Source organism: Armigeres subalbatus, chromosome 3 (genome assembly GCF_024139115.2).
Source record: "Armigeres subalbatus isolate Guangzhou_Male chromosome 3, GZ_Asu_2, whole genome shotgun sequence".
Classification (NCBI taxonomy): domain Eukaryota; kingdom Metazoa; phylum Arthropoda; class Insecta; order Diptera; family Culicidae; genus Armigeres; species Armigeres subalbatus.
The window spans coordinates 92,770,660-92,794,678 of NC_085141.1; the positions used below are offsets into that span (position 1 = coordinate 92,770,660).

A 24,019-nucleotide genomic window follows, 5' to 3' on the forward strand; every position below is an offset into this window, starting at 1 on the left:
TCCGCAAAAGTATGCGAAGTTTAACAAAAGTCTATGAAGATTATCGAAGGTTCAAGAACGTTCGTGAAGATCTTTGGAAGTTTGCATAGCTCTACTAAGATCTGCATGAATCGCGAGGGTTCAGGAAAGTCTGTGAAGGTCTACGAAGTTACACGCGGGGCTGTGATGGTTCATGCAGATTCGTGTAGGTTCACGGAGATCTATGAAGGTTTGCAAAGATTTGCGAAGGTACGGAAAGCCTGTGAAGTATTTGATGATTCTCGAAGCTCTATAACATTATTCATTTTGAACAATTTATTTCTAGAAAATATTTAAGCTCTTTTAGTAAAATGTCTACAACTGTCATGTTTAGTACTTTAATTAGTAACTTTAATAGTAATTAATATTTAATTCCACTACGTTTTTTTATCTTTACAGATACGTATTTCGACCTCAACTGTGAGGCCGTCTTCAGTGTCTCGTACTTGACTCGACTTGTAGAAAACAATCGCAGCTTACATGGAACCTAAACTTATTTTTATTTATATAGATGTGAGCAAATAGTAGAGTTGATTGTATTTTTTTTAATCTATCGTCAAACATATTGAATTCAATTGTTTACACAATAATATCAATAACACACTGCAGTACAACCTTCCCGGTAACCGATTCGATGCAGTTCACGTGCCGACCGTAACCTCAAATCGGAATTCTTATTCTATTAAAATTCTCACCAATCCACTGACCGCCTTCGAATGTCTGGCGGCCACAGGAAATGCAAACGACTACCTATATCGGTATCCCCTGCCGACATGAAAACGGCTCAGTCGCGGCTGCGGCGCTTCGACTGGCTGCTTGTTCATCCGAACGATCGTCCCTACAAAATGGAATAATAAAATGGTAAAACACTGAAGTGAGAGTTGAGTTTTCTCTGTAATGTCGAAAACACGAAAAGCATTAGCTACGTCAATTCGTTACAATATTTGTTGCTTGCGAGTTAAATCGCAAATAATCGAGATAAATCTTTCGAAATTGAATCCGCATAAATCGAAATTGAATCCGCATAAATAACTTCTCATAACATATCTAGAACATGTTTGATGACATTTTGGAAACGGGTCAGCAGTCAAATTATCTCAGCATATTTTTTTCTTTTTGAAATCTGGGAGATTTCAATGCTGTTTGAAAGAGAGCGATTGTTTGGCCCAAAATGATTTTGAATCGAGTGCAAAAATGCTCCATTCTTTAAAACCACCTAATTAGCAACGGAAAATGGTTGAGTTTCTAAAGATTGTTTAAGATAATAAAATATACTTGAAAATAATATTATTACTCAGAGGTACATTGGTAGTCATCCAGAAGACGATTTAATCGTATCTGCATGTTTCCTTATACTATCTATTTTTTATGTCTCCTGTCTTCTGGCCTGTTGGCTTCATAGACTATTATGTCCACGAGCTTGACGATCCCTCTCCGTGGGGTTTAACAGTGGATCCTTTCAAACTTCTATAAACAGCTCACAGCGCACTAACCCAGTCCTGATATGGGGTGCGACTCTGAACAAACCTGGCGATGGCTCCGCCGGTGAGCCAGAAAGTTTGCACAGGACCAAAAGCCGCCTATAAAAGCAGTCATCTCGAATAAAATAACATAAAGATAATACGAATCGATACAGTCGGCAACGATCCACGTGACGAAAAAAGGATCAAAATTGAAAATTTGGAACACGTAAACGACGAATTTCATCCCCGTTACTTTGACGTCGATGACTTTGATGCAGTAAATTTGCTGGACGGAACAAAACATGTGGAAAAGCAGGCATCAAGTGGCTAACTTCGTAAAGCATCGGGACGATCCAAGCTGTTGAACTTTAGGGGGAAGCCCAGTCAGCCTGCGACAGTTCAATAGCGAACCGAAAATCCCTTGTCAGCAGAGCAAAGCTGAAGTTGGATCCATCTCACCCAGCAATGAACTGATGGACAGATGCAAAGCCTTGTTGATAAAAGAAATATACACCGAAGTTCTAAAGTCCATGTGATGTGACAAAAGACTTTTGGAACGGGATGAGGACATGCAAGGCGTCAGACGCACTAAGGGCGGGGAACTGATCTTGGTGCTAATACGTGTAGCACAAACAAACGGCGTAGCCTTGGCCCAGGAAGTCGTGCGTGATAGCTTCGAGGTGAGGTTACGGAGGCACACGATCCCGTTTCCTTGGTTGGGGTTCAGAAGATGAGCGGACTTAAGTACGCCTACCTTAGGTGGACCATTTTGTACGCAAGTAGCGTGATTCAAGTTATTGTCACGCTTATCTTTTTTAGAATGCTGCGGCGGTCTTACACTCGCAGGCTCGACTGCGAAGGTAAACGTCAAGATAGTATTAAAAGATAGGCAGAATTTTCCCGCTTAAAACAAAACCACGTGCTTTTCGAGAAATGACAGCAGTGTTCGATTGTATTAGTGGGAGGCAACCATAGTCACTGAGTACATGGAGCGTGTTTATCATGGCAAGTGCATACGGTGGGTAAGATTTTCATTGACTCTGTCGTGTTTAGTGACCGTTGCGATTACCTGAGAAGCAACCAGCAGTATTCTATTTTATCTAGAGATGCATAATACCAATCGCGGACACTGAAATAGTTCAGGCAGTAGGAAAGCCGAAGCCGACCTCACCAATCCATACAATGCCCCGGCCTAATAAACGGCAACTTGGTCGCTGACGTGTCTATAGGATGGCGGCGATTTGCGCAAGATCTCGATCCAGCAGGTCGTACACAATTGCCGAGAGTTTTGCCTAAGAACGACGGGATGTTCTACACCGCACAGCGATGACCAGTAGTATAGTTCGCAGATGGTGGATAGGCTATCGCCCGACCTCTTTGCTCGAAACCGGCCGTCTCGCAGGCGACTTTGATGTTAGGACAGCCGAGATGAGTTAAGCGCAGATTTTACTACATACATTAGTGAAACTTGATGTGGTGCTAGTAAATGAAAGCTTAATCAGCACGTAACGTTGTGCATTCCTGGCTAGTTTAGAGACCTGAGCTGGAGGGTGGATAAGAGCGACATTACATAATTTAGCAATTCGCCTCGAGATTGATCATGGTGTGCAACGACCAAGGTCGTGGGATCCCCGGCAGGTCCGGGGAAGGCATCCTGCTTGGACAGCAAAGTAGTAACCGTAACCCTGGGAGTGAAAACTAACAACGACACTCTAGGCGGAAATACGGTGATAGCTGTCCTATCACGAGCATGCTATGTCAGTACGTTAAGGAAGGATGTTCCGAGAAGCAGTAGGTCTCGGTTGAGTGCTAAGATTGCGAACCTTTGATCAACCTGCCTTAGGGCTAGGCCAGGGATACAAGAAGCATCTTACCTACCAGTGAGGTAGGGAAGGAACGCAGTAAAGTGTTCCAAGCAGCGAAAGTGGCCCCTAACAAGATCATTAGTAGCAGTAACAGTGTGTGTTCGACAAGCTTTAGAAAAGCACCAATATTAATCCTTGAAGAAATGCCTATAGGATTGCAACGGCCAAGGCATCATCGTACAGATTCCAGCGAGGGTACGGATTACTGAGGTACTCTGATCGTCCTATGTCACTACTCACAAGTCACTGGCTTCCTGAACCGTATGGCACAAAGCTCCAGAGCCGGATTGAGTACCAACCTCTGCTCTCAAGGCATCGATCGTAGCAAACACGAATATGTTCAGCTATGCATGTATGACTGGACGAGATGGAAGATTCAGAAACTGGTGCTATTACCGTCAAGTGATCTATGCCACTCTGTCTGCTCCATACAATGGGAAACTTGCCGCGAAAGGATCATTCTCAACAGACTGACTCCGTACACTGTGGGTTTGATTGTTTCAGTTTTTTTTCAGGGTTTAAATTTCCAGTATTATAAAAATATTTCTTCAACGATATTACACAACATTTAGAAGCAGATTTTACGGTTTTGCCTTTCTCGTACAACTAAGTTGTACCGAAAGGCTATCATTTCACTCCGAAGACGAACTTTTTATAGAAGCCTCTGAGACCCATAATACCAATCGACTCAGCTCGACGAGCTGAGCAAATGTCTGTCTGTCCGTGTGTATGTGTGTGTGCACAAAAGCTTTAAAAAACAGACAACTTTTCGTATAGTAATCCTTAACCGATTTTCTCGCAACAAGTTTCATTCGACAGGAGACAAAGCCTTGTTGATCACTATTGATTTTAATAACGATCGATCATTGCATTTAACAGTTATGAAGAAAATGGTACATCGGACCATATAAACCCCATATAAGGTTGGTGTCTTAACTAAATGCGAGAAAGGCACCACCAACGCTAGGTGGATTATTCTGGGTTTTAGTTATAACATGGTGCAGCTGAATTTATTCATTTTTGAAATAAGATACACACTTAATTTTTTTTACCGGGATCTCAGCAAAATGCTGAACTTTTACCGAGATTCGCACAGACGTGCCCCAGCAAACATGTATTTTGCCGAGATTTCTGTCAAAGTTGGTAAAAATCAGCAAATAATTTGCCAAAAATCAGCTAACAAACGTCATTTTTGCCGGGATATCATTTTTTCATTTTGCTGGCAAACGGATGTGCGGATTTTTTCCAAGCTGCAAGTTGCTTTTACAAGGCAAACACACTTTTTTCACATTACATTCGCGAAAAATCAAATAAAATGTTGCTCAACTAGTAAATCCCAGATTAAATTTCTTTGTCCTTTTCTTTGGACTCTAGTTTTTTATATTTTTGGAATAATTTTCCAATATCAGTACTATCTCAATACTCAATACATTGATTTAAGGTGATTATACAACAAAGCCACAAATCGGTAATCTTGGAAAGCACGTGCTTTTTACAGTATTTTTTCAAGAGCACGAGTTGAGAGAACCATTACGCACATAGTGGTGGTACAATGGAAGAATCATTTGCTTATTTATGCTGAACAATCGACTTAAATTTCAGCACTGTACGAAAATTATTTCGCAAAATTTGGATAATCACCTTAAGCCCTTTTGAAGCGTCAGAATATAATCACCTTAAGCCCTTTTGAACCTGTCAGTGTCTTCGCCAGACTTTATATCAAGTGACTTTACTATAAACAATGACAGGAAATGTTCCAATTTGAACTACAAATTTACTGTCAGCGTTATTACAATCGAACAAGAGAACTGTCATTCCAAAAAAAAAAAAATCACGCGTAGAATTTGGTAAGGGCTTTTTCAGTTATCACAAATGCACATGTTTTAATTATTATTTAGCTATTTTTTTATCATTTTGGGCTAATCAACCCTAACAAATGGTTGAAAATGAACATTAGTTGTTTATCGTGAAACCAAAACCGCGTTAGGCTGCAATATATTCCACCGATTCGTTTAGCTGTTAGATGTAAATAGGAAATAGTAGATAGTTACAGAAGTGGTTGCTATTATAATAGCAAATGTAGTTTCATTAATTCTTTCGAGTGCCAGATTTCTGGTAATGGTGGGGTGGGAAATCTTCCAGACATTTTTTTGGAAATACCTTCAAGAATTCTTTTTGAAATACAATCAGAGATTCTTTCAAAAATGCATTCAAGAATTTCATAGGAAAATCCTCCAAGAATTTAGAATGATTCCAGGATTTTACTCGAAAATTTCTCCGGATATTCTTTTGGAAATGAATCCTAATTTTTTTTTTCAAAAAATTATGTTGGGAAAACCTTTGGTAGTTCCTTAAGGAATTCTTCCGGATTTTTTTTTTCAGAAATTCCTTCTAGATTTTCTTTTAGAAATTGATTCTGGAATTCCTCCGGACATTCATTTTGGTATATCTTCGGGAATTAGCTTTTTTGCCTTTCTCGTATACTAAATATACGGTAAAGGCTATATGATCGCTCCAAAAATAAACTTTTTATAGAAGGCCCGGAGACCCATAGTGTTATATTATACCAATCGACTCAGTTCAACGAAATGTGATGTTTGTGTGTATGTGTGTGCGTCTGTGCGCACCCACGTACCAAAATGTAGCAAAAGTGTCACTCATTTTTCTGGCACTTATCCTCGACCGTTGCTCGCAATAAGCTGCATTCGACGCAGATTTCCATCCGATTTTTTCTTTTTGAAAATTGAAATTCGTAAAACAGAAACTTATGAATAAATACTAAAGGAATTTCTGGAGGATTTTATAAAGGAATCGATGAAGGAATTTCCTAAATTATCTCTAGTTGTACTTCAAGGAAGAATTCTCAAAAGAAATTCCTAGAAGTATTTTAACAATAATTCTTGGAGAATTTAAAAAAAATCAGAATTTTTTAAAATAAAAATTCGAAGAAATTCCTATAATTTTTTTTCAGTAATTCTTGCATTACTTCTGCATAAATTCTCATTCATTCTGAAAGTCATTAAAACAGTCTTTTTAGCGAAATTTGGCGTGTATATTTACATCTAAGGAAAAAGATTCGATTTGATGGATCACGTGTCCCATTTTTAACTCAGGTAGTGTTCCGGCTAAAAGAAACAAATTATATCGTTCTTCTCTGCTTGCAGTAAGGAAGCAAGCAAATAGAAAGAAAACCTATAGCCTCTCCACATCTGGATATTGAAAGGATCATCAAGATAAGGTGAGAACGAGCAATGGAATGCAAATTGAAATGGGTACTAGATCGAAAACCCAGATTATTCCACCTAGCGGTGATGGTGCCTTCCTCGTTTTTTTTCGAGTGAGTAATTTCTACCCACTTCTGCTATAAAAACAGTATTTTGGCCATAACTTCTGAGCCCATAGTCCGATTCAATAGGAAACAATGGAACAGGATTCAGCGTCGAATGCAACTTGTTGCGAGCAAATCGGCTGAGAGTAAGGACCTAAAAATGAGCGAGATTTTTTTTTGTAAAAAAATGTATTTTGGCCATAACTCCGAATCCCATTGTCTTATTTCGTCATGTATGTATGTAAAATGTAAATAATCAAAAGTCTAACCCGGTGCTCAAAATTATTTTCAAATACATATCATTTTGAAAATCTTAAAATTATTTAAAGAATTGCATCCCATATCTCGTCGTTGAATTTTTTTTTTGCCATAATTGATTGGTTCAAAATATGGCATGTATTCCGGATTCCGGACGTTCCGCTGGAACCTGTTAAGGGGTAACTTTACGGGAATAAGCAAATAGCATCATGTGACACATCAAACTTTATGATTTCTTAAGTTATGGCAATCTATGGTAGTTTTGTACTTCCTGGCCTTATTTGAACCGATTGGCATCGGTAATTTGTATATTGTGACACAATGATTCTCTATGTCAAGCGGAACCGAGCCTGTGGCAAGGGCGGTGTCATCATCATCCATAGACATAGACCGCTGTCATCATTGAAAAGTAGTATGAAAAAAAAATGTGCCTGGGACATCCTGGCTACAATTTGGCGATGGGCTAAACAATAGCATGACAGTAGCCTGAGTGGAACAAAATAAATGTCCAAACCGAAAAAACTCTTCGGTTGGGAGGGGAATCGAAAACGTACCCCGTGTTGTTTATAATGCGACCTTAAGGACACCCACTTTGAATAGTCATTGTTGCGGAAATAAAAGAAATGTTGCTGAAGATGAATACAACTTAATACCAGAGTGATTCCACCCCGATTTCCCACCGAATTACGCTTCAATGAGTAGTATAGAATACTAAATGAAGTTATGTGATTATTTTTTTTATTTGTATACAGGAGTAAGAGTAAAATAAACTACTAGGTGGTATACTATTGAAAAAATATTTATATTTATAGCGATTTCCAACTTTTCACTAGAACAGCAAATTTCATGGACTAATCGCATTTCGTTTCAATTATTTGATTATTGAAATGTACTCCATGTTTATGCATGCCTCAGATTGAGACAGCACTTCCAAACATCCACTTGTAGAAGAATTTCATATGCACATTGCTGCATTACACCAACCATCCAACCCATGATGGACATTCGGTTGGATAGTCAAGTCAGCTCTAGGAGTCGCGATATGACAATAACAACAACAACACCAAAAGCTGCAGTTGCAGCAATACCAACAACAACACCAATATCGCGGATGACAGTGTCTTATTTCCAGTCTCCGTGGTATCTGTATTTGGCCAGCGCTACTGAATGGAGTTTCTCGGGAACGCAGTAACGGGAAGGTATTTGTGCTTTCTCGCGCTCAATGTGTTTGTGTCTGCTTTGCCTGCCGAAGTCGAACTCGGACCTGCTGCCACACGGCGCCCACCGACGACGGACTGGACGACAAACCAAGACCAAGACCAGTGCTTTTTCTCAACAATCGTCGCCGCCGTCTCGTTTGACCAAAGAAGTCGTCAAAGCGATGACGACGGGCGATTGATATTGAATGGGGAGATTGTACAATACAAAAGCGATAAATACGAATTAGCGGACCCCAGCCTCTGGAGTGGGTGTTCCATACGCGTTCCAAGAACGGGCCTTCTCAATTGTAAAACCGTATGAATGGTCGTGTGTGAAGAAATTTAACCCGACCTATGAGATCAACATGATGACGACGACGACGACGACGACTACATCATCTCACGCACGCATATTATCAATAGGTCTTTTTGTCTTCCACCATGACCATCGCATCGTCAGCAGGAGAGCAGAAGAGCCCACAATGATGATATTATTATGAGGAAGATGATGATGGTGGTGACGATGACGATGATGGTGGCACCCATACAGACGTGGCCTGGTGGGCTGTATCGCTATGTGGTCGTCCGTAGACTTTCGGTGGAAAGCATTGCGAGAGAGAGAACCAGCAGCAGCAGCAACCTGATGCCGAGGTTGTTTTCTCCCCTTGGTCGATGTTGGTGCGCTGGCTGATTCCGTTCGGTGAATGGAATCGGAATAGTAATGGATATCGCAGATAGGAGTGAAGAATAGGCAGATAGATAATATATATTAGTTCCACTGTGGTTTAGCGAAAGATTATTTTCAGATGTTATCTTAGATAAGATTGACATTGTGAGTTTGGCATGTATGGCTGGCAACAACACGATATTGACGCCTAAATCTAGAAGACGTTCGCACGATTTAAATGAAAACGCAACAGAAAATTAAAAAATTTCCACAGAAAAAAAAGGATAATAGAAACATCTCTGTAAAAGAATGGAACTTCTTTATCTTCAATGGAACTACATTCCAACTGGAACTTGACCTGATTTTCAACAGTGTTCAATGAGAATTTCTACTGTTATTATTTAAAAGCTTTTCTATGCTCGACGATTGCATGAATGTGTATCTTTGGTGGCAAGCACAATACATACACTTTAACAAGGGAGCCGACCATGTGTCCCACCCGAAAATATCCTAGACCGGACCGAGAATCGAAATCGCCATCTCCGGATTGGCAATCCTACGCCATTGCTCGCAAGACTTATTTGAGAAAAAATCGAAAAACTACTCACCACGAACAGCCTAGATAGCCGTGTGGTGTCGGTAGCCGGTTGTATGGCTAAGAGTAACGCTACGGATTGCCTAAGAGTAACGCTACGGATTGCCATCTTGTAAAATTCCACCATACAGGTGACCCCTAATTCTTGGTGTGATGCTGCTTACAGTGGCTACGAATGAATGGGGAGTCTAACGGAGCCTCTGGAGCATCAAGGAGCCCTTCATAGTATTGAGCTCTTATTGCGTATCTTTAGTGGCAAGCACAATACATACACTTTAACAAGGGAGCCGACCATGTGTCCCACCCGAAAATATCCTAGACCGGACCGAGAATCGAAATCGCCATCTCCGGATTGGCAATCCTACGCCATTGCTCGCAAGACTTATTTGAGAAAAAATCGAAAAACTACTCACCACGAACAGCCTAGATAGCCGTGTGGTGTCGGTAGCCGGTTGTATGGCTAAGAGTAACGCTACGGATTGCCATCTTGTAAAATTCCACCATACAGGTGACCCCTAATTCTTGGTGTGATGCTGCTTACAGTGGCTACGAATGAATGGGGAGTCTAACGGAGCCTGTGGAGCATAAAGGAGCCCTTCATAGTATTGAGCTCTTATTCTCAAATCCCAAGTGGCTTTGGTCCAGGAACCCTATTTTAACAAGGTTAGCTTCTACCTAGGTAACCTAGTCAACCCGGTTTTTATGCTTTCAGTAATGAAATGACAAACTCTCGACCAACGCCGCGTGCGTGTGTCCTTGCCTTGTTAACAATGCTATTGTTGCTACACTTATCTCTGAACTAATAACCAGAGATTTATGTGCTGTCACAATTGATGTCACTGGTGGAACTCCCGTCAGAAAATACGTCTATTGTTCGGTTTATTTACCACATGATGAACCATCCCCAATGGATGCTTTCAAACAAGTTGTCGTTTATTGCACTTCAAAAGGCCTTCCGCTAATTTGTCGACAGTAAGGCTAATGCTCATCACATCATCTGGGGTAGCTCGGGTTCCTATTTGAGAGGCTCCAGCTTGATGGAATTCTTAGGTAGTACCGAACTTGGTTTACTTAACATTGGCAATCGCCCAACCTTTGTGGTATCCTATAGAGCAGTAGTATTAGACATAACTCTCTGCTCCAACAGAATCATGTGTCAGATGAGGAATCCATATCTGACCATCGCTACATCTACTTCAATCATTTGTATATTACTTCACAGACATTGCGTTTTAGAAATTCTCGTTCAACCAACTAGCCAACCAATCTCTGCACAGAGTTGCTCTCGACAAATTTTCGTGGATATCTACCATCCATTGAAACTCCTACCGACTTGGATGATACCGTTGATACTACAACGTTGCATATCGTGTAAGCTTTCTAAAAAGCTTGTCCTTTGCGTTCTGTGAATACCTCAAGAGGAACCCCATGGTGGAGTTCCGAATCGACTAAACTCAAGAAGCAGTGCAGAAGGAGTTGGAACAGATACCATTCAGCAGAGACGGAGTCTTTCAAGTTGGCTCGGAAAACCTACAAAAAACTCTTCGATCTGCTGAACGATCCAGCTGGAAAACTCAAATGGAAAAAGCAAATGTTTCCAATTTTAGTAAAGCCAGTAGGTTAAATAAAATTTCTGCGAGATCCAAGGATTTCCAAGTTGGCGAAATTCGCAGGCCAAATGGCGACTACACTTCTTCTGATGAAGAAGCATTAGAGCTATCATATAAGTTATGATACACACTTCCCTGGATGTGCCAACATAGCATCTAATTCTGGTGTTCCTGATGTCTTTTCATGTGTAGTTATAAGTCTTGTGTAGAATCATATCTACTGAATCTTTTTGTTCCCTATGAGTTTTGCTACTGGGAATATTTCCATATCCTTGCGGGATGTCACTGTAAAGTTTATCCCAAAACGAGGACGTGCTTCGTCCCCTGCATACGTACACCATCTCGAAGCAGCATTGCCAGAAGAGGGTGAGCTCGATGGGGCCCCTCTTGAGGACTGCTGAGCCATTAACGACGCAGCGGAGAACGACTTCGAGTATGTGGGACGAGGTCGACGGAACGATTGATTCGACGAAGAGTGCAGACAGATTCTGGAGGAGAAAGACGCAGCGCGGGCTGTCGCACTGCAGTAAAGGGACCCGGCAGAACGTGGAACGCTGTAGACGGGAGCGGAGGCAGCAGACCCTTTTTTTTCAGAAGAAGAAATGTCGCCTTGAAAAAGCGGAGTGCGAGGAGATGGAACAGCACTGCCGTTCTCAAGAAACACGCAAGTTCTATCAAAAGCTCACCGCATATCGCAAAGGCTTTGTGCCGCGAGCCGATATGTGCAGAGATGAGGACAAGAGCATCTTGACGGACGAACGTGTGGTGATCGTCAGGTGGAAGCAGCATGCCGCGGAACATTTAAATGGCGCTGAGAGTACAGGCAGTGAAAGTCAAGGTAGCGAAGGAGATGACTACGTCAGTTCAGCGGATGATGGAAGTAAACCAGCCCCCACCTTGAGGAAAATTGAGAACACCATCCAACAGCTAAAGCCCAATAAAGCAGTTGGTAAGAAGGTATCGCAGCTGAGCTCATCAAGAAGGGCCCGGAAAAGCTGGCCACTTGCCTGCATAAACTGAAAACTGGAAAGAACTGGAAACTTAACAGTTACCGGAGTGGAAGGAAAGGGTTATATGCCCCATCTAAAAGAAAGGCGACAAGCTGGTGTGTGAGAACTTTCGAGCGGTCACCATCCTTAATGCCGCCTACAAAGTGATATTATATATCATCTTCTGACGTCTGTCACCATTAGAAAATGAGTTCTTGGAAAGTTATCAAGCCGGCTTTATTGTCGACCGCTCGACAACGGACCAGATTTTTACTGTACGGCAAGTCCTTCAAAAATGCCGTGAATACCAGGTCCCAACGCACCATCTGTTCGTTGATTTCAAGGCGGCATACGACAGTATAGACCGCGTAGAGCTATGGAAAATTATGGCCGAGAACAGCTTTCCTGGGAAGCTTACCAGACTGATCAAAGCAACGGTGGATGGTGTGCAGAACTGTATGAAGATTTCGGGCGAACACTGCAGATCCTTCGAATCGTGCCGGGGACTAAGAAAAGGTGATGGACTCTCTTGCCTGTTGTTCAACACGGGGATACCTTCGAGGTGGTCGAGGAATTCGCGGAAACATTGTCTACAATGTTAGTCGTGAGATACGAAGGCGCATCATCTGTGGAAGTTGGGCCTTCTACGGGCTCCAGAAGAAACTGCGGTCAAAAAAGATTCTCCACCGCTCCAAATGTATCATGTACAATACGCTGATAAGACCGGTTGTTCTCTACGGACATGAAACATGGACAATGCTCGAGGAGGACTTGCAAGCACTCGGAGTATTCGAGAGACGGGTGATTAGGATCATCTTTTGTGGTGTGCAAGAAGACGGTGTGTGGTGACGAAAAATGCATCACGAGCTCGCCTTGCTTTACGGCGAACTCAGTATCCAGAAGGTAGCTGAAGCCGCAAGGGTACGATGGGCAGGACATGTTGCAAGAAAGCCGGACAGCAACCCTGCGAATATGGTGTTCGCTTCCGATCTGGCAGGTACGAGACGACGTGGAGCGCACCGAGCGAGGTGGGCAGACCAGGTGCAAAATGACTTGGCGAGCGTGGGGCGTATTCGAGGATGGAGAGATGCGGCCTCGAACCGTGTATTGTGGCGTAAAATTTTTGATTCAGTGTTATCTGTTTAGATGTAGACTAAATAAATCAAAATGAATGAAGAGACCATCTATTGAACAGCACACGATCGAAGCGTGAATCCTCTTGTTTATTGTCCATGGTTGTGGACGGTTAGGTTAGTGGTATGGAAGCCACCGTGCCAAGACAGGGAATGTGGCCAATGTTCAACAGATGGCCTCTATGTCTCCCTTTCACACTCATCGTTTTATACTTGTCCTAGCGAACGGCTTTCAATCTATTGATTTTCATTTATCTACTCCCTCATACTTTGAGTAAATGTGACCGATAAAGCCGATAAACAAATCGTTATTCATATATAAACGGTAAGAATTGTTATTATTTTGCTCTTATCTTCTCTACCCGGGTTTTCATTGTTGTAGCTGGTTCCTGAACCTTATTCTATTTCTAAAAGCTTTCATTATTTATGTAACCAAGCGTTTTTCACTAGTGTCTCGAATCAAGCTTCAGCAGTATCTTGCTCTCGAGCTTTATCGGTTTGTCCGATCGTTGGTATCCAGCCTCCGATTATTTCACCAGAACTGCTGACCTCTCCTCCCTTATACACACACGGTAAGGTTTGATTTAGATTAACATTTTGTTGATTTCTTAAATTAGTTTTCAATTTCACTGGGTAATTATCATGATTTGGGAGGCGAATAAAATGTGCTCACATATCATCTATATTCATCGACTTCAAAGCCGCATGTGAAAGAATCGGTCGGGACCAGCTATGGCAGTTAATGCATGAACACGGATTTCCGGATAAACTGATACGGTTGATCAAGGCGGCGATGAATCGGATGATGTGCGTAAGTCAAGTTCAAAGGGCATTTTAAACGCGGCAAGGTCTTTCGTGCCGGCTATTCAACATCGCTTTGGAGGGGGTAATACGAAGGGCAGGGATTGACACGAGTGGTACGATTTTTACGAAAACCGTTCAGCTATTTGTTTTCGCCAAGGACGTCGAAGACGAAGTACATGATAGGAAGAGGCTCAAGAGACGACAAAGTAAGTCACCCTCTAATCACGAGTTTGTATCGGTAGTGACGAAATCTAGGTGATTGAAGCCGCCGTACCAAACTGACTATCTACAAAACGCTCTTTAGACCGGCAGACCTGGACGATACTCGTGGAGTATCGCGCACTTGAAGTTTTCGAAACGAAAGTGCTGCGTACGATCTATCGTGTGGTGTAGTTGCAACAGCTGTTGGGAGAACCATCCATCGTTTACACCGCGAAAATCGGAATGTTGGACAATAACCCGGTGAAAATGGTTCTCGACCGTGATCTGACGGGCACAAGAAGGCGAGGTGTGCAGCGAACAAGGTGGATCGATCAGGTGGAAGACGATTTTTGGACCCTCCGTAGACTGCGTCGTTGGCGATGTGCAGCCATTGATCGAGCTGAATGGAGACGACTTTTATGTACTGCAAAAGCCACTCCGGCCTTAGTGTGAGTAAATAAATAATTAAATTCAACTATGCATTCGTCCTTTTTATCGTGTGACTTATGCTTGGAAAATATGCTGTACATAGATTCGAATCCAGACATATTCGAGCTGTCTCATTGGACATAAATTTGTCTGCGCCTAAGCCGCATGTTTTACCTTTCGGTATGCTGAGTCTTACCTACCAATCCTGTGAAGATCCCGACCTTGACAAACTGAGAAGATGTCACAGCGCAGGACTGTGACAAGACACCGAATCATTTGATTTACAATGGTAAAAAGAATGTAAACGAGCGGTGATTTCATTTTCGTAGAACAGTTATAGCCAAGATAATTTGGCCGTTTTATAGTAAGGGGCAAGCCAGAGTAAAGGCGACGAGCGATGCGACGCGACTCACGTAAAACAATAACAATCATTATCAACAGCCTGTCAAATTGCACTGTCGCGTCGCATCGCTCGTCGCTTTTACTCTGGCTTGCACCTAACTGTTAAGCCCCCCGAAATTATTCTCCGATCGTCAATAGAATTTGCCTAAAATGAGCACAGCTCGTCGTCAATGGGATCGTAGTGTGCTGAGATAGGAAATAGACGTGTTTATTTTTCAATTGTCAATTTTTCACGTTTTCAATGATTGAAAAATGTAGATATGTATGGAGAACTCAAGAAACGCAAGAGCTGCTGATTTCAAAATTGAACGTAACATATACACTGTATTATACGCCACCCTCATCCCTGGGAATCAGATACCAGGAACTAAGTTACGTGATTCCTATTGGCTAATGTGTTCAAGACTTCGAGGATTTGCTAAACTGGATGGATATCTGGGATGTTTCGATGCAACGGACGAAGGCGCATTTTTATCCTTTTCAATGGTTCTTGAAGGATGCATAAAATCAACGATAATCATACACGGACTGAATTCTGTGAGGTCTAACCAATTGTTTTAGATTCTTCTTATTTTCTAACTGTACTTATTGCTATCATCTATTTCTATATCACAAAACACCATAATCGACAAAAAGTAATGGCTTCAAAGTCTTGCCGTTTTGTATACAATAATTCTTTTAATTTATTGAAAGTCTACAAATAGAATCAACATTGTTTATCCTCCGCTGTGAGCAATGCAAATCCTCGAGCTGAAGAAATGGTAGTGTAGGCCTATGTAGGCATTTTAGTCCAAATTCGAATGAACAATCGTTCACTTTGAGCGACTGACTTTTTTTTAGTTTATAAGCAATTCTATGATGAAATAGCAGACAAACAATTCGGAATATGAAACTCGAAGCAACTCTATGGTTTTTGTTTATTATGAGTAATTTATTTCCCTTGCGATGAAGATACAAAAACGCAAAAGTATCTTATAGTTACGTCAGCTAAAATATAAGTAAACAATTGTCCACCTTGAGCAATCAATTGTTTATTCTCGGAATAGATAATTAGTAATAGCCTGTTCAGAGCTTTTCAGTGATAAACTGTAAGCTAAGAAAAATCACTTAAAAAATCAGATGTTAACTCTAAATACTTCTTCAAACGAACAATTAGTTAAATTACACCAAGTGTAACCATTTATCTTAGCCCTTGTCACTTTATTATTAGTCCTACACATTCAGTAATTGAAAAACATTTTGTTGGCAATAAATATTGCTCATTCTTTTTAGACAATGAATCCATAAGAGTGAACAATAGTTGAAAACAAAATGAAAACATTCTCATAGCACACACAATATAAAGTAAAGAAAAATGAACAACATATAAAATAAACGTTAATCAACCAAATATGTCTGGCTGGGCATTCTTATTTCACCTCAAATTGAGATAAAATAAGGGTTTTTGATCGACACTAGCTTTCCGATTATTATCGATGTGGTTAAACAGCTGTTTCATTTTCATGATGACGAAAGATATCTCGCTTAACTTTTCAAAAGGTCCTAAGTAACATTTTTTTCATGAATTAATTTGAATAGCGCAATCAAAAGCTTTCATATTGTTCTGTTGATTGCGCTATTCAAATTAATTCATGAAAAAAATGTTACTTAGGACCTTTTGAAAAGTTAAGCGAGATATGATGACGCGGGCGCTGTAGCAAAAATTCAAATGAACAATCACTTACTTTGAGTGATTGATTGTTTATCCTCACAAAGGTTGAACAATTGAACAAGATAAGGAAATCCTAATACAGTTGCATAGAAGTTACATAGGTTACATCGCTTTCCATGGTGAATCCCGATCTTTGTTACTGATAACCCCTCCCAACTAATACAACTTCCTTCCCGTGGTAATTGAGATATTATCGGTCTCTAGTAGCAACAATAATCACACACTAACATTCTCTCCCTTTCCCAACTGACTGTAAGGACTTGGCCGGCGCCGTTATTGATCAACATTTGCGAGCTGCTGAAACGTGCACTTCGAGAATAGATGTAGTGTCACAAAATCCTCCTTGAATCTGTGCTATCATTGTTGAACGACCCCTATATTTAATCATTGAAATGTAGGCCGCAACGAATGGATTTTTGTTCGGATTGCGAATGGAATTCTGTTTCATATCTTTGATTGTAATTCTGTTCGAATTCCGAATCGAATTATTTTCGATTGTTAAATGAAATCCTGTTGTATTCAGAATGTAATTCAGTTGGTTTTCCAAATGGAGATCTGTTCCGAACGGAATTCTGTCGATTTCCGAATGGAGTTCTCTTTAATATTTGTGAATGGTATTCTGTATGAGTTTTAAAAAAAATCGTTTCGATTGTCAAATTAAATTATATTCAAATTCCATATAAAGTTCTGTTCAGATTCCGAATGGAATTCCTTACGAATGGAATTCCGAATTTACTTCTGTTTGAATTCTAAATGTTTTTTTTTCTAATTTCTAATGGATTTCTGTTCGAATTTCGGATGCAATACTGTTCGAATTCTGATTGGAATTGTGTCTGAGTTTCGAACGGAGCTCTTATGAAATTTTGAATGGATTTTTCTATATGAACTTCGAATTAAATTCTGTCCGAATTTTGAACGGATTTTTTTCCGAATTCCGAATGGAGTTCTGATTGAATACCAACGGAAGTTTTTTCAGAGAGACTTTCAGCCCTAGATCATAATATATATTTAATCTTCCTTCTTATAGCCTATTTCAAATATATATTTTTTTTCAACTAACTTCCTCGCTTTCCATTTTGTTAGTAGAAAATGCATTTTAGACAGCTAATTCTTTGAAGAATGGTAGAAATGCTAGTTACTAGACGAGAGACGTTTATTTAGGAATATCAAATTTTCTGTCGGAATTGAGTGAAAAAAGTAGGTCATGTTTGTTTGTTGCTTGAAAGACAAATGTTCAGCATTCAGAGGACACGTACAGTCGTGATTCATTTAGTAGGCAGAACGATCGGCCGGTCATTACATAATTTGTTCTGCTTTGTGCGGTTAGCAGAACGATCGCCCGATCATCGAAATGCTTTGTGCGGGTGAGTAAATTAATTAGAAAGTGAAGATGCAGTTCGCGTCAGTAAGCAGAACGATCGGCCGGTCATCGAAAATAGTGTTCTGCTTTGTGCGGTTAGCAGAGAGATCGGCTGGTCATCGACAATTTTGTTTTGCTTAGTGCGGTCGGTAATTAAAATAATTAGAGTTCGTCCGATTATGTTTTGAATTATAACTACACGCTATACACGGTATACCGTTTACCGAAACGAACCCTGCCACAATACCCACCCCATATATCCAACATCCCAGTGATTTCTCGTGGAAGTGCAGATGACTCGTCCACTTCTATCAAAGCGAGTATCATGTCAACATTTTCCTACCCATTCCTTAATTGACCTGCATTCGGACACGGCCGGCGCTGGTATTGCTTATTTTTGGGTGACCAGTTCTTACACATTGAAGATGATGTTAGTCCCAAACTTCATCTGTTGGTTCTCTGTGTAATTACAGCTGACCTGGCAGTAACGGAGTAGCAACCGTGGGCGGTCAATCATGCTCATGCTTATGCTCAAATGAGCACAGCTCGTCGTCAATGTCGGCTCAGGAGTAAATACATTCCACCAAGGAATGTAAAACTGAACCTTTGCCATTGACAACTACATTGACCTCTTTTGTAAATGTCAGGACAAATTCAGCTCACAACAAGCGATTGTCCCAAACGGCAACAGAATAGGACAATGCCGTTCATCAAGTGAATTTTTCGGTTTTTGACGATGTTATTGGTTGTTAATATTTAGATACAAAAAAGCCATCTGTTGGCATATTTCAGTTTTGCATTTGAAATATACAAATAATTGCAATTTGAAAAGTTCGCAACAGATACAGCCCTCATTGTTGCAATCACTAAGTAACCAAATATTGATCTGTTAAGGTGATTATACAATTAACCCCCTACCGGTCGAATCTGCACACTGGAATTGCGGACGGGCTTTCAGCCTACCAGTTTGAATTTCGTAAAAGAAGTTTCAAGTTGAAATACGAAACAGATTGACATCTCTGTCGCAGAATTTGTTTTGATTTTTATTTTGAAACACTAGCGAACCTGGCGGAGGAAGGTAACCTTTACAGTGCAACAAGTACGTAAAACAGCAGCAGCGTTTGTTTCGCTGTACCTTTCTTATGCTTCAATCTACGGGTGGAACGCTCTTCGAATGTTGAATGTCCACTTTAAAACTGCTTATCTGTTACGTGGTTGGGTGCTATCAAGTATGTGGTCCGCAAGAAAAATAAAATTGTACATAAAAGATAGACCTTCGTTGCAGTTCAGAGCGGGGATCTCTTTAGATATGACAAACGCGTTCAACAGTGTAAGTTATGATATAGTGTTTTGACTTGCTCCATATTTGAACTTGGAGCTTTGTGATTCTTGTAACTCATTTAGATAGGCTTCTTCCAGAATCATATAATAACAGTTCTGGTGGTAAATGTGCGGGCGACGCTACACTGACTATCTATAGATCGTGTAAAAATATACAAAACTGATTTGATAGGGTTAGGAGATAAGTTTGTGAAGAACGAACTGGTGTGACCTACCTCAACACCGTTCATTGTATTGCTGTTAGCGTAGACAACAACGATTTTTCCACAAAATCAAGAACGATAAGCTTAACTTTGCTAATCACGGCGTTGATTGCATCAACAAAAATATGAATTATCAATCAAGAAAATGAAAGCTGAAAAACGTTTCATCTCATGATAAGCATCAGAGTAGTATGGACGGCCTGGGTTTAAGTCTAGATACTTCAAGATCTATCTGGATAAGGGGATAAAGAGCGACTGTCGCAAGTGAAAGCTCTCTTCACCGACTTTCCCTCTTTTAAATAAAAGTGATAAGCAGAGGGTTTGCTTGCATTTCGTCACCCCAGAACGATTATATAAAATAATGAGAACTTGCATTATGAGGTGTCACAGATAGATAAAGCTTGAGTTAACTAGAAGGGGCTCAGTGCCAGGTGGGCTCAAAAACTGTAACCACACATTGCAAGACGGATTGTTGGATAAGTGAATATTCCCCTGAAATATGTCTGTCTCGAAAAGTATTCGAATAGGTTGGATGAAGCGGAGCACGACATGAAAATGTCCACAGTTCGAAACAGAGAGGAGCATATGCTTTGCTCACCATGTGTGACATATGGACACTACCCCAAACAAAATTATAAAAATGATTCATATAAGAGGCATGTGGAGTGCTGCTGCGCCAGCGAACATAAGAACTACAACGGTTTTGTCTAGTTGACATCAACATTATGTCATACTTTTGAGTAAATGCAAAGCACAATATTATTGTCAATAGTGTCCAACAATTTGTCGAACTCTTTCGTGCTACTCGACGAATTAATGAAAGATCAATTAGGAACATCAAGCCATGCAAACATAAGCTATTTTTCTTCCTTTGCCACATTTTTTGTGTTTTGAATATCAAGCCTTTTTATACGAATCGGCACTCGTTTCATTATAGAAGGTTCCTGAGAAAACATAGGGTAAAATAGACACTACCGCAATTAAAACATTTGATGTAATGTTATGTAACTTATTCAGCGCCGAATTAGTCGAATGGGAGCAATAAAATACACCACAGATCTGTAAGCGACGTCTAAAAGCGTACTAATCACATTTTGGGAGTACTAAAGTAATACGATACCATGTAACGGATTGTAGAATTGATACAATGGTCCAGAATTGCAAAAAAAAAAAACAATTGAAACAATTTTCTCAGTGATTTCGACTATTTTTGGCATGTTGGATCTATTGTGACATAGAAAGTATAAAGGACAGATTTACAGGCAAGAATAGATTACGTTTGATTGATATGTCTTGGAAATCTTAAATTGAAACTGTTCAATCGCACAATAATTATTAGAAATATTAGATCATGATTTGTGATTTTTTTTTCAAACTTTCTGTCATTTTTGAAAATATATCAAAACAAAGATTTTGAAAAATTATATACAACTCGAAACATATTTCAGCTCAACCGCGACCCACTTATCCCCATAAGGTTTCGGTTATTTCTGATTGATTCTATCAGTAACATACGTATTGCGAGGCGCCTACCTTATTCTGCACCAGCTCCTCCGAGATTTCGCATGTTTTTCGCGATGCCGCGTACTTCTACAGTAACAGTATATTAAAAGAGGCACTGGATGCGCCACACTTCATTCGCTGGCTGGCTCGGCTCGTTGGCCTGCCCACCCCCTCATCGGTGGCCTCTTGTTGCGCTTGTTTTACTTGGCTCTCCGCCAGCTTGGTGGTAAGTCGTTTCTTTGGTTCGTTCATGCGATCGTACAGATTTCTGGAATCACTTTCACAGCCTCGCACAGACACAGATACTCGCGCACGCACACACACACAGCCTCGGGGGCCGCACTTTACACGTTGGTGGCACCTTCCTTCTGTTGGTATCTGCTCACTTTCCTCCTCTCGGACTTTTCTTCTCTTGTTTCTTCTTACTCTACTTGTGCAATTCCGACGACATGTCGTAGCCTATTTTTTCCAATATGAAATTAACTGCAAATCGGATACAAAGACCATTGGGAAACATTAAACATTATTCACCTTGTGAGACACGAAACTGCTACTGCCGTCCAACCGTACTTTCCTGCGGTCGGTTACGGGTCTATGCTACGGTCAATTCCACGACGACAACAACCAAGGAAGGAAAATTCCAGCCATCTTCCAATAAGCCCTACGTTGGCTGGCTGTCGTTGTTTTAACTTTACTTCTTTCCCACTTGGGGCTCTATTTACACACCATCCAGCGGGCCTTTGCACACCACAACTCGCGAGAATGTGCGGATGTCAAAATGTCGACAGCGAAAATCACGGCCACTCCGCGACTAACCCACCGAGATCACAAAAATCCACTCGCGGATGGAATCACTTTTTGCGGCCGGAACGGAGCGCTACGAACGAAACGCGGACACTGCTCAGTAGATACTGCCTCCTGTTTTTCTGAGGGAATTCAATTCCAGCACTTTCAATTCACCATCCGTGACGAGACGACGACGACATCAAGATGATGATGATGATGATGGAGATTGTGTGAAGGGTGATCACATTAGGCTCACTGAAATTTTGCATAAATCCAACTCCCAATCGGTATTTTACAAAACTTCACAACTCAATTCCGAGGTAGCGACGATTATCCACTTTGGAACAGTTTTATCACTCCACTCGAGCAGAAGTACCTGCCGTCGTCCTCGGCACCACACTTTGTATTGAAAGTCCAAGTCAAAAATATTCGCACTAAACCAATCTTCCGAGGAAGTCCTTTTCTTCTCACTTCGAGTTTGACGCAACTTCACTGACTGACTGATGACTGAACTGGGTGCTTCGTCGTCGGTCACCGTGATGCGGGCGCTGAGCTGCTGCTCTTTTGTGGATGGCTGAATCTGCGACACGGCTGAAACGCTGAATAATGCTAATGACCAGGGGTGCCAGATATTCTGGGTTTCACGATGAGTGATTTTGATTTATTTAAGTAATAAAAATATTAAAATTTAATATGTACAACATGGTGTGAAGTGGTTATCTATAAAAAAAAAAGCGCAGATTTATCCACCTAGCAGTGATGATGCCTTTCTCGTGTATTATAAAATATATCGAAAAAATCACATTAGAAACTTTCTTTAAATTAAAAAAACTCTTTATAGTGGAATGATTTTCACGGCGGTCGGCGGCTCTTGACGTTTATCTTCGCAGTCAAGCCTGCGAGTGTAAGACCACCGCAGCATTCTAAAAAAGATAAGCGCGACAATATCACGAAAAAAAAATTCAATCAAAAGAAATTTTTGGAGGCATATCACATTTTTTTCTCGAAAATTACTTAGAAATTTTTTACGAAATATCTCCAGGATTTCCTTAGCAAAGTGCATTTAGAAATTGTTTCAGCCATTAAATAAAAAAATCCTTCAGTAATTCTATCAAAAATTCTACCAGGTATTCCCGAGGGTATTCCTTCGAAAATTGCTCCAGGGATTCCTTCGAAAAATTCTCTTGAAATTAATTAAGAAACTCTTATAATACGGAATTCTAAGATTTACTTCAAAATTTCCCGGAAATTTTCAGAACTCCCACCATGATTTCATTCAAAATTTCCTTTAAGGACTCCTTCGAAAATTTCTCAAGAAAATTCATGTTCGTGAAATACTTTGAAGATTGCGTCAGGTATTCTCGATTTTTTTTTTCTTAATTTTTCGTTTATTTGGAAGGCACATTGCCGTGAAGCGTTACGGAGCCGAAATCGAGTTTAATAATACAATTGTAGATACTGTAGATACTTATACATACTGTTAATTCTTTTAATTTAATTTAATTTAATTAAAATTTTAATTTAATTTTAATTAAATATCTTCTAGAATTTCTTGAGGAATTTCTTACGAAAAATATTTTGAAATTCTTTTGGAAATTTCTTTTTTAAATTCGGTAATTTTCTTTAGAGAAAATTTCCAGCAATTTCATCGGAAATGTTTAAGGAAATCTTCCTTTATGAGATCCTTAAAAATTTCTTTGGAAACTCGTTCGGAAATACAATTCAAGCATAATTTTTCATAACGACGTATGTAACAATCCTTTGCAGAAAGTTGGCAAAACTTTTTCTAAAACGGTTTAAAAACTAAATAAGCGTGTTTCACGTCATAGCTCAGTTAATTCAAATTCCCTGTGAAAAACGATAAAATTATACATACACCGGTATGCTGTACATACGTCGCTGTACATTGGTCGGTTTTCAATAGTGCACGATTGACGCAACTGCAGTTTTGTTTTGTTTTGCTTTTTTGGTACATAGGTCGCTCTTAGTTCCCATATGTTAAAGCGACGTAAGTAAAGCCCCAAACGCAATACAACGGAACGGCGACGGAAACGGAAAATTTGACAGTTAGCCCATATATTTTCTGTCAAATTTGCCGTTTCCGTCGCCGTTCCGTTGTATTGCGTTTGGGGCTTAACAGTGAGACTTCAAAAA

General features: G+C 40.4%; 1 protein-coding gene across 7 annotated transcripts in view; it reads right to left on the reverse strand.

Annotated features, from left to right (window-relative positions):
* The window catches only part of LOC134227009 (unconventional myosin-IXb-like), a 261,892-nt gene extending 239,562 nt beyond the window's left edge, over positions 1–22,330 (reverse strand). For 3 of the 7 annotated variants that reach the window (XM_062708188.1, XM_062708187.1, XM_062708186.1), the window contains exon 1: positions 21,611–22,330. The gene's annotated coding sequence lies outside the window, so the exon portion shown is untranslated. Of the gene's footprint in view, positions 1–21,109 lie in introns of all 7 variants that reach the window. The other 4 variants (XM_062708185.1, XM_062708184.1, XM_062708183.1 and 1 more) reach the window with 3 other exon arrangements.
* Positions 22,331–24,019: the final 1,689 nt, after the last annotated feature.